We start from the raw sequence: 12636 nt of genomic DNA, 5'->3' as shown, positions 1-12636 counted from the left end.
CCGAAAATCTAAATGAAACCCAGTATAGTAAAGAAAGACGTAAGTCCTACGTCAAAAACATTTCTTGTGGCAATTCCGCTACTACTGATCTACTGATGATGATAATGATGCTACCATCTATTGTAGCAAGACACCTGCCGATAACACTGACCATATCTGGCAATTCCGCTACTACTAGACCTAAAATAAAGTACATATTCTATTTGAAAAAGAAAAAAGATATTTGAATAAGCAATATTCTGTAAAATGCATTATGAACTGAAAATCCAATGTTGCAAATATACTGCGGCCCGCTTCAGTAGACGCTGTTGTGACCCACTCCTAACATGGAGAACAGACGCTCAGTAAGATTTTTACCTCCGGAGAGGAGCAACCCCCCCCCCTCCCCACCTTCTTTTTCAGCATAATACGACCATAGTTCCCACCGGGGTTGGTTAACCGATCTTCCCTAATGTTGCTCGTATCTCGGCCAAGCGCCGCATGGAGGTAGGGATAGGAGTTGCTGGGTAATAGGCTAAGTACCACGAGATGGTGCGGTGGGACAAGATATTCACGAGGTTTTTTTTCGGATTCACTGTAATGTATTTGTCTAACAGTTCTTATGAGAAATAGTAATATTTCAAATTTCAGAGAAATCTTACATCCTTCATATATAGGCACCGGGGCTACGGCCTCTTACAGACATTGATTGGGGCTTGTTTGCTTCTAGTTTATTGCTCAATCCACAATCTTACTTCATTTAGTCATGTTTGTCTTTGCTTCTTGTTTTATTTTTCATTCAAATTTTTCAATTTAAAAGATTTCATAGAAATTTTCCAAAACATTATTTAAAAATTCGATTTTGTTCTATGCTGACGGACATAGCAGCACAGATGAAGCTGTTACTTGTGTAATTTGTAACAAAACCAATTCCTGTTCATTGCGGAAAAAGGTAGCAAAACGACACACAAAAACTTGCAATTTAACATCACCACCATCCTTCCAAACCAGCAACCATGCTTCTACGTCAATTATTTTCAAATAGGTATGCGGGTAGTAGACTAAAAAGTCTACCGAGAAAAAATCCGTTCGTACCTTATCCACCAGGAACAAATGACCATGTCATGGCACTTGAAAGAAGCAAATTTCTCCCATCGCAAGTGGTTTTTTTCGTCTCCGTGATATAAATTGTGACTCCGGGGGAAGAACGCAGGGCACATAGCACGGACCGGCACCCAGTTTGCACTATTTCACTGACCATCATTTTGTCCTTGTCGTTGTCGCCGTCGTCGGTAAGTACTCGCATTTGCTTCACGTGCATACCGACTACAGAATAAGGACAAAAAAAAAAGAATTCGTTTCTAAGCGGTGGTGGGTGGTGAGAACATCTGACACTAACGGAGCAATGACGACGTGAATGGCTCCACTTTTTCGATGTTATTCTTGACCACATGCAGAGAGAACGGCCAACCAAGTTTGGAAGCTTACATGAATACGAGCAATTTCAACATAAGTGGGTTATTTTTTTGTTAGCTGTGGCAGGTACACGAGCTGAGGTATCCCAGTCCTGATCAGAAATGAATACCTCGACAAGAAGCTTTGGTATTAACGAGTGAGAAGCATCAAAAACCTCCAAAGAAATCTACCTATTTACCAAACGGGGACCATTCAATAGCGATACTAATTACAAGTTGGTTATTGATTTTATGTAAAGTGTATTTTGTATATATTAGTCAAAATTATTTTCATCGTTTAATTTTTTTTTCACTATTTATTTTTAAAGGGTGTCCACAAATTAATTGCAACACTTAGAATAGACATAGAAGCTATGAGATGAATTCCAGTAGCAGTAATCCTATACAGCTGGTTCTGATAGACTAGGTTGGAATGGATTCTAAGCCGATGTACCAATACATATAAGATTCGTCGCGTCGAAACTGTAGTCATTCAGCCTATCATTTATTTTATTTCTTAAATAATTGGCAGAGCGTTCCATGCATGTTGATCCATTGACTGGTAAATTACTTATTGGAGTCAGTTCACTGCAAAACTTTGAAATCACTTTATGATTTTTATAATGAAATATTTTATCATGGCATGAACCATAATGGGCTAAATTCAAATAATCTAAAGTAACTCAAAACAATCTTGCCCTGCTTCACTTTGCTCATACAATTTACTAAATCCATTTGCATAAACATTATTCAGCACCACCACCATCACCGTAAAACATGGGGTGCAATATTTCAAACACAAAACTGGAGTCAAATCCTCAAGTTCGGTGCTTGGCTTTTGCCTTGGGTCAGTTTTTTCTTTCTTTTCCTGGAACGTGTCCTTCACACTCAGCCGTGCATAAGTTCGCGATCCGGGTCCTCGTGATTTTTTCTTCGTTTCCTATTTGAGGCGCACAGTTGAGTAAAGTATGCAAAAGCTCGTATTTAAACCGGACTCGGAAGCTCAAAAAATAAGCACATTGATGCTAGTCGGACAAATTGAACAAAATCGTACAAAGTGAAATTAGAGTTAATTGGATGAATGGAACCATCAATTTTGTTGACTAAATTTAAAACAATAAGTTAGGAATACGATTCTATATTTTTGAATAGGTTAAATCTAGCAAATTGGGTAAATTCTTGTACTACGAATTTCATTATGCTTAAAGGTGCTCTTGAAAGCATTTGCTGATCATCAGGCCGAAAGTCATTTGGCCGAATAGGTCATACATACTTCTCAATACTTATTTCCCACTTCTCACTGTGAAAAATGAGAAATGCGAATAAAGAAGTGTGACGTCACACTACTGATTTCTCACTTTTCACTGTGAAAAGTGAGAAACGCGATGTGTCACTGTAAGAAGGGAGTAACGTGAAGTAAGAAGTGGGACTTCTCACTACTCATTTTTCACAGTGAGAAGTGAGAAGTGAGGCGTTCCACTTATCAATTCGCACTTCGCACTTTTCACAGTGAGAAGTGGGAAATAAGTATTGAGGAATAATTTACTTACTAAGTAATACTACTTATTTCCCACTTCTCACTGTCAAAAGTTAGTAGTGCGAAGTAAGACGTCTCACTTCTCACTTCGCACTACCCATTTTCCACTGTGAGAAGTGGGAAATACGTAGTGAGCAGTGAGACGTCTCTCTTCTCACTCCTCATTGTTCACTTCTCACTTCGCAGTTCTCACTTTTCACAGTAAGAAGTGGGTAATAAGTAGTGAGAAGACGTCTCACTTTTCATACCTCATTTCTCACAAATGACATGTTCGGTCTAATGACCTTGTAACGGTAGTCACTATTTGTTTTGTAGTTCTTTGTAAATTGTTTCTGAATTTGTAAATTTAAATTTCTAAAACTGTAAATATAAATTTCTTTCCCCTGTCATAAGACGAGTTTATACAATCCCATTGAATTCCACCACTTAATTGTATCTTGACAGATACGTATTTCGACCTCAACAGTAAGGCCTGTTGAGGTCGAAATACGTATCTGTCAAGTTACAATTAAGTGGTGGAATTCAATGGGATTGTATAAACTCGTCTTATGACAGGTGAAAACATTCCACTAAAAAGCTCAAAATAATTTTCTTATTAAATTTCTTTGTTAAATGTTAATAATTATTCTAGACCTAATTCAAATTCGTAAAGTTCGATGCAACACAACATGGAATACCAAATGAAACGAACCGTGAAGGTGGTGCAGACTTGCATGCAATTTAAATAGAACGTTGCGTGAAGAGTTTAGTTGCTACGTCTGAAACGCATAAGCGCCTTTGAACCATTTGTGACACCGTTACAAAAAATCCGAGCGATGATAAAGGGTTCCACTTGCTACCACACCACCAAACCAAACCGCACACCAAACCGCTTCGAATGGGAGGGAGATGTTTACAATCTAACTCTTATAATCAGGGTCAACGTAATCCGTCGCGCTTCAATTTCCGGTTACATTGCCAAAGAACGTTAATTTGAGGATTATTTGCAATCGACTCGTTCACTTTGATCCTGACCGTGGTGAAAGCAGGGCGCGATCCTTTAGTTTGTTCCGTGGTGTAATTGGCTAGCCTAGTTGTAGATTGTGCGGTAGGGTTTTGTTGTTGTGCGACTGTCTTGTATGTTGAAGTCTAGACGACAAAGCCACCGCCTGCACGCCATCGCCAACCCTTGCCACGCTCTGGACTCAAGGTTTCATGACTTGACGAAGGCGGAAGGAAGTAGCAACCGACAATACTGCACTCCAACCGGCGACCCCCAGTCAAACCCCGGCCAATTGAGTCGGCCCGAACCGTAAGTGTTTCCAAAACTTTTTTTTCGGACTCGTTCGCGGTTTCGAGTGTGCTCTAGTCAGCAAGAATAGGTGAACCGTCGTAAACTCCAGTCGGAGTCCATCGCCGTGGCTGAAATGGCCAATTAGAATAAGTCGTTGCATGCAAGACAAGTGACACCGAAAAGCGCTTGAAGTAGAGATTGTAGTAGAAGCTAGGGAAGTGAAGGAGACTAAGTAGGCCGACCCAGAGAATGTGATTTGAAGCGTGTCTTTTTGTTTTCGTTAATCGTAGTTCCTGACGTAATCTGTAATCTGACTAACTAGATGTGATTGAGAGTCTGGAGGGTATTTCACGTTCCGCGTTAGTATTGTGTGTATGAGTATGTTGATCCGAATTGTTCATCTTTCGAATCAGGAGGGAAAGATGGGGTGGGAAGATTGTTACTAGTGATGATAACCTTATACTGTGAACACTTGATAGGATTTGGGAGTCTGCTAGGTTCCGTTGGTCAGCATTGTAAGAGTTTGGTTGTCGGTATCGTGGGTTAGAAAATTTGAGTGTGGGTGGTCGGTTACGCGTGTTCCTAGTGTGTTGAATAATTTCCAGACTGGTTCAGTAACCAGTCTTTAGCCGGGCAAAATAACACGGCGGGTGGTCCTCTTCGGAGGTGGCGCGTTAGCCATCCGTTGAAAAATCCTCCAGAAACATCAGCAGCACAGCGACTACTACAACCTATTCAGCCATTTGATCCTTTCGACCAAATGACTAACCATATGCGGTATTTCGAAAACGTTCGTTTCAAGTGGTTCGAAACGAAATTCCGCGGAATTTCGCGAAATTTGAACCTGGCGAAATCTGATTTCTTGATTTCGTTTCGTTTCGTAAAATTACAAAAATTTCGCTAGAAAAAACTAGCTTTTAATGAAATTTAACGGAATTTCGAAACAAATTTGGACTTAAACCATACTATCTCGTACGGTAGTGTATTATCAAAAAATTTAGCTGCGCTGCTGAACAAATCCATAAAGCTTTTTACAAAATTTAACGTCATACAAATTTTCATATTAACGCTTACTCCTGTTCCAACGCAAAGCTTGTGGGATCAAGGCAAAACTGCGGAAGACCAAGAGATAGCTATCCTTCGGGAACGAACCGCGCTACTCGATCACTCCATCGTCAACCAGTCTTTGCATTCGACCGCACACAAATATTAGACTCTAGTTTTAAGGAACAAAATTTACACATTCTCGAAACTTGTCACATTGTAAACACACAACACATAGTCAATAAACGTACAGACACAGACAATTTGAGCAGTACGTACGCCGGCATACTACATACATTGAAAAACAATAGATGTAGTAGAGCCGATCAATAGATAGGACAGCCATCACAACACAATCCGACACAACCAGAGTTGAAGTGGCGCCAAACAGAAAAGTGCACCAAAAAGTTTCTGCGAGCCGGGTCAATTCAAATTTCCGCCCTACCTCACACAAGGCAGGGCAAAGTAAGTTTAATTGATTTAAAAATGACCGCCTACACCGTGAGTGCTCCGGATAACGTTGTTTTTCTCGTTGTAGCGAATTGTGGTGACAAATAGGTCCTATGCTGAGGGCTAATGTGACAATAAAACGGATCATAGTTAGTAAGTACACTAAGCATAAAAACATAAACACATTTATTGTCCACAGACTCCTTGAAAAAAAGCACAATACATGTGTCCGAAACGTCGGATGAAAACATAAAACCCCGTTTTTGATCCCAAAAGACTGAAAGCCAAAACCTCAAACGTCGCCATCTTAGTCGAATCAATTAAGAAAGCTTACTACATTTTTTTATTCGTATATTTATTTGGTAGGCACTCTGTGTTCTTAACCGCTACTGTGCCGTGATCTACTGTGATACTCTGCAGTACAGAGTTCACACAGAATCTATTTTTAGATGTCCATAATTCGTTGTTGTTGTAGTTGCCAGTCCATATCATCGTGAGTCCATTTTGTTCATTTGTCCATGTGGTGAATCCAGTGATCGTTGCTTTGTTCGGTTGCCATTAATCGAAGAACGTTGGAGGAATGCCTCCGAGAAGAACAGTTTTGTCAGTCGTCATCAGGCAGCCGTGTCGCGTGTCGCGTTCCCCAAAACGCCACCGTACGGACTGCGCTGACTGACAAGGGTTTGGTGGAGGGGTTGGGAATCGAACCCATGACCATTCGCTTATGAGGCGAATGTGTAGCCAACTACGCTACGGGACCCCCCTAAATCTTACTACATATGTAATCCTATTCTGAGTCGACAAATACGTATTTAGTTTTCATCTATAAAACGTCTTCAGTGTTTTGTTGGAAATGTCCAACAAAAAATGAAAAATATCTTTAACCATTCTATCCCATTTTTTCAAAAATGATCCGACTCAATATTTAAAACGTCAGGCTCAGAGTATAAATGTCTGAATCAGTACAACTTTGTCAAAGAGGCAAAACCGTGGCGTGGATTCCTGAGGCCCTTGTGAATTATTTTTAGAGCGCCTCTTTATTATTAACGGCCGACTTCTTCACCTCTTATGTCTTAAACCATGACTAAGCACCGCTTAAGAGTTGAGTAGGCCCCAAGGAAAACATTATTATTAAACGAAGCACTTTGATTAAACAAAGTTGGATTGATTTGAAACACGGTTCGTAGTTTTCAAGTTTTCAAAATAACTTCGTTTACTATAAATATTTAATCGCTTACCAATGTGGCTTCACATGAATTACCTTTTCAACAAACCAAACATTTATTTCCCGTGGCGCTCACGGAGATGCAGAGCATTCATCGGTCTCTTATAATAATGAGTGTCAAACTAATTTTCCTATCCTAAACTGAATGTAAGGGCGTGGCCGGCTTATACCATTACTAATGAATTTGACAACATATGCACAAACACATATACAAGGACAAACAGACTATAACTTGGTTCGTCGAGTTGATTGTATATAAGACTATGGGTCTTCGAGCCTCCCAACCTAAAAAGGTTGAATTTGGAAGTAAATGATATCATTTTGTTACAAGTGTTTGTATGAGAAAGAAAAATAATATTTCTACATACCTGACAAACTGCTGTCGTAAAAACTTTGCAATCACATTTCAGAAATACAATCTGAAATATCTTTGTGCATTTTAGAAAGGTGCAAAGGATTCGTTTAGCGAACAAAAGTTTGCTACATTAATATCCCGATTTTATCACCCCCCTGGTGAATTTTGGGGTGATAAAACAGGGTATGTGACAAAATTGGAAAAAAATATTTTCAGTTTTTTTTAATTCATTCCACAAATATGAATCATTTTATGCCTCGGAAAGGCCAAATGCGTGAACGGTACCCGTTATTTCTTGTCGAAATTGCTTACAGAATATTTCCCAGGTACTCAGAAATTGTTCGTAATAAACTACAAACGGTGAAAGTTATTTCATGAAAATCAATGTTGCTTTTGGTATTATTTACGAAAATAAAAAGAATGACAAAATTTTTTGGGGTGACAAAATCGGGTCGAAAACGTGTCAAAATCGGTTCGTGATAAAATCGGGTGGAAAACGTGATAAAATCGGGGGTAGACAAAATCGGGGAGTGACAAAATCGGGTCAACACTGTATTACCAATTCTTTATCTACGTATACGCCCACTAGATAGAAAATAAAATCTATGCATTCATTATCTGGTTTTAAGATAGCTCAAGGATTATATGGCATTTGCCACAAAACCATTTGCCAGAATCCATTTATCAGATTGATTTTTACCATAAACCCATTCCCCAGAATGGACCATATGCCAGAATAGACCGTTTCCCGGGCAGAAGCCATGAACAGAATAACAAAACATGATATGGTTTTGATTGATATAAGAGATAAAAGAACAGGCAACAATATCAAAGATTTGCACCGAAATATCATTTGAACATCAAGATATGCTATGGACTAATGGCACATGATATTGATCACTTCTTACAAATAGCATAACTTGATATTCTTATGATATTTTAGTGTAAAATTTTGATTTTGTCATCTGATCTTTTATCTCTAATATCAATCATGTCAATATCTCATTTTGCTATCTTATCAACATTTGATATTATGAGCTATTTTCGTCTACTCCGGTTGCTAGAACGTAATTTGCCAGAATGTACAATTCCCCAGAAATAGCTAAATTCTTTACTAATTATTATTTATTAATGACAGGAGTTCCTGTATACAGTATCCTCCCGGCATTCCGGACCTCGTTAATCCGACAACTCGTTAGTCCGGATCTCGCTAATTCGGAATTTCCCGGATTAAAAAGTATCAAAACACATTATGGTGTCAGTTTTCTAATTTGTGCTGTGATTCTGTTTTGGTTCATTTGTATGAATTTGACAGTCGGATTAACGACAGGAACCTCGATATTCCGGCCATACATTTGTCGGATCAGCGGGGGTATACTGTAATTAATTTTTATAAAAGGGACTATTTAACATATTAGACAATGTTCAGAAAGATGGATACTATTTATCAAAAAAAAAATACATTCAGAAAGTGACCAGATAAATTATGGGTGAGCGCGGGTCAAAAAAGGTCATAGTTGAATATGAGAATATGTTTAAGAAATGCACGTAAATTAAAGCTTTAAATTTTTTCAGAGCTTTTTTGTTACCAAGGTTTAGTTTGCTAACTGTTCGACTGTTTATAACGGCAACTCATTTTAGAAGTCGAAGCTTATTTCAAGAGTTCAATTTACAGCGCAATTTTGTAGCTGACATTGAGTTTCATATGCAACTGTTGCAATTGCAGTTAAATAGCATTGTAGTTAAATGACTTTCAGCCATTGAACGTCTTCTAATGTATATAATTTTATTAGAATATTATTTTTTAGTAGCGAGACATATCTTTCTAATAACCTTAATAACATTTTCTAAATTACCTAATAAGAGTAGATACGACGATTAATAATGCGTTGCGTTGCGTTGCGTTGCGTTGCGTTGCGTTGTAACGGAGTATTTCGTAGATTGCATACTGATAGCTGTCATGTATATTCTTTAACACTTTCACCCCAATTGCTTATGGATTTCCATTTGGGATTTAATGGCAATCCAATTGGGGGTCCAAATGATAAAGCATGAAAGCTACCATTGCTGGCCACGCCCATCTTCTCCGTTACTAGGGAAGGGAAGGAAATGATGATATGACATCTACTTAGCAAGAGGCCAGCGACTCACCGACGCCCTCATAGATGTCAAGGAGTTGGATGGTTGGTAGGGTTTGAGGTTTAGGAGTATCATTATAAGCAAATGATAGAACTTTGGTGAAAAAACGTTGGAAGTGTCTTTGCTAAGAAATTTATATCACTCCGTTATCCTGGCTGATGATTTCCCTCGGATGGGGCGAAGGTATTAGCCTTGCCCTGGCTAATTAGCCTAGGTTTAAGCGCCTTTGCTCGCTCTCTGAAACGATAAAGAGCAAAAATAAATTAAAACCCCTCCCCCCTTATATATTTTTAGAATTTAAATTGACATTTAATTTTGATCAAAAATTTTATCCTATCAGGATGAAAATATGAATCATAAAATGACAATTCAGTGATTGCAATTTTGCGTAAATATTATTGACTGTGAAATAAGACACTTCATAATTCATTCTCCGTTGGTAAACCACCAGAAATTACACTGCATCACACAATAGTGATGTTTTTAGTATTCGATTTCGATGAGCAACTTTTGGTGATCTCATAAGCAAAATAGTACATGTATCAGTCTCATCTGAATGCAATGAAAAATGAAACAATATTTAATGTTCTCCAGTTGAAGGCTTGTGATTACTTCTATACCTACGCACATTCACGTATTTCAAAGTATTACTAAAAAATGCTCGAAATTGTTAACTAAAATATAAATCCATTGCAATTCTTTCTACGTCCTCATGACTTTATACAATCATTGTCTATATTTTTAATAATGCTTCAGAGAGAGATTAAGATTTCCCTAGAGTGAACGGATTATTGCAATGGAACTTTTACGTATTGTTTTCAAGGTTATAAAAGCGGAATAAAAGACACAATTGGATACGACTCACCAAATACAGCTTCCTTCGGTGGATGGCCCGTATATTAGCAGCTACATTGATTGCTTCAAATGGCAGAGCTCAGTTCCACAGATAAAATTTCAAAAACTTCATTTTTTTGCCGGTGGTCCGAAAAATGCGTCGGGATCAAAATCAGAAGTCGATGATGTGCCCAAACTATCACATTTCGCTCAGCATCAGTCTTGCACTCTGCTTCATATTCAGCCATCCAGGACCAACCCTCCTCATATAGGAACACTACGTTTCACCCCATCAGCGTTTCAAAGAATGATGGTTCTTGTAATGCTTCATGAACACACACACAGACTAAAGTTAACTTTGAAAATTAAACATTTTGGATATTATAACTTATTTTTTTCATTTGGACCAAACAGTGAAAACTTTCGACTAGCGACAAAAGTTAAATATAATAATAAATTTAGCAACTAAGAATAATGGCGTTGACTAAAAACGGAACACACAGGTTTAATAAAATTGGGTAAAAAAGTGTTTTTTTTTTCAATAAGTATTCAACAATTGGGATTATCCTTGTGCAACGTAACGCTCAGAAAGGAACCGGATTTGGTGAATTGCTAAACATAATATTTCCAGACGCTCAACTACATTTTTTTAAGTGGACGAAGGGTTGGAATTGGCAATTTCCATACATTATTTCACAATACTTATCGCATTAATCCTGTATATTATCATCCAGCACCGTTTCCTCTACTCTTCATTTCTTCATAAAGCTACTCCTTTCCAGCCTCCGGAGAGAAGAGTATTGGAGCAAGGGACTCGGTAGTCGGTGATGTTCAACAGGAAGGCCAGCCGCCGCCCGGACGTTATCATGCTATTTCGACTTCAGGTTATTCATAGCATTACCCATTTCGATTAGAAGGTTTTTGGTAACCTATTTTCCTCTCAAAACCCGCTGCACATTTTCTTTTTTTCCGTCGTTATTCTTGATGTTGTCAACAAATTGGAAATTTCGAGAAAAAATTGACGCACGACACAGCAGGAAAAAATTTCGCGTCCACTTTTTTTTCGATACGACGATTAATAATGAGTTAAATCATAAAGTCTATTCTGGTTGAAGCTTCCGCCTTCAGGAATATGGTCCACGGTTTTTGTTCCAATTTATTTTCCAAGCGAATGTAACTGAATTGATTTCGACTCAGAAAATCTAAAATTCCGTCTCATTTCAGACCGTTGAAGTTCATAATCCGGAAAATTATCCTAAAATGTAAGGCAACCCAAAACACGATATTCATATTTTCAGTGCAATTTTTAGTATCAAGTTATTCAATGAAACTATTACTATCGATATCCAATATCTAGAGGTCGTCTTCCAACTAAATTTTCTGCAAGATTTTGATGCACATGAAATTTAAATGGCGTGGGATTTTGGGCGCTCCGTGTCGAAATCTAGTTAATAATGCAGCAGGAGATACATAGAATCAAAATCTGCTGACAAGATTCTCAGGGTTTAAGACTTGAGTAAAACAAACTATATAAATAATTTCGTCAAAGTGATGGAAGCACATTTTAAACTTGACTTCTATGATCTATATGATAGCCTTACAACAAATTGTTAATTTTAGAAACCCAATTAAATTTCTTTGAAAATATTCACAGAGAAATAGCTAATTATATATTTAGAAAAATATGTATTTCGCGGGACATTAAGTTAAATGCAGGACGTTTCGCGGAACGCTTTTGAGCGCAAGACACATAGTGAAAATGCGGGACTGTCCCGCGAAACGTCCGGTCACATTATTTTGTCTAATACCAAAAAACTGTTTACGAATGGATATCATATTTCTTTGCCTCATTCCAGACGCAGATTTCATTTCATATATAATATCACTTTAAGTCATACTAGACAGGTTTTGCTTTCATTGAAGACATTATATCTACAAGTCTAGGCAAAATGTCTACTTCTAAGGAAGGAATCATATCCTGAATATGATAATAAAGAGAAATTTGGTACGGCACTAATGCTGGGGTATTGCCTTTTCGCCAATTGTAAACGGGAAAGCGGCGATTTATCACAGACTGCTTCTTTTGTTACTACAGTGACCTGCATAATAAAAAGCCCACTTGCAGTTTTTCATACAAAATGGTCAACTTTGGAGATATATATCTCAGTTGCGTGTGAACCAATTTTGTAAAATGTTAAAAATTAAAATTTCATTTCGTTCCGTAAAATTTCGAATTAAATGGACCTTCATTTCGTATCGTTTCGAAGTCTCGAAAGTAAATATATATTTCGTTTCGTTTCGTTTCGAATACACATTTTAAACTTCGTTTCGTTTCGTTTCGTTAGG

The 12636-nt window shown here is 37.9% G+C and overlaps 1 protein-coding gene across 2 annotated transcripts in view; it reads right to left on the bottom strand.

Annotated features, from left to right (window-relative positions):
• Nucleotides 1-12636, bottom strand: part of LOC134225421 (uncharacterized) — an 850799-nt gene that overhangs the window by 469303 nt on the left and 368860 nt on the right. The gene's annotated exons all lie outside the window — the stretch shown is intronic.

Source organism: Armigeres subalbatus, chromosome 3 (assembly GCF_024139115.2).
Source record: "Armigeres subalbatus isolate Guangzhou_Male chromosome 3, GZ_Asu_2, whole genome shotgun sequence".
NCBI classification, from domain to species: Eukaryota; Metazoa; Arthropoda; class Insecta; order Diptera; family Culicidae; genus Armigeres; species Armigeres subalbatus.
This window is presented reverse-complemented; position numbering and strand designations above follow the sequence as displayed.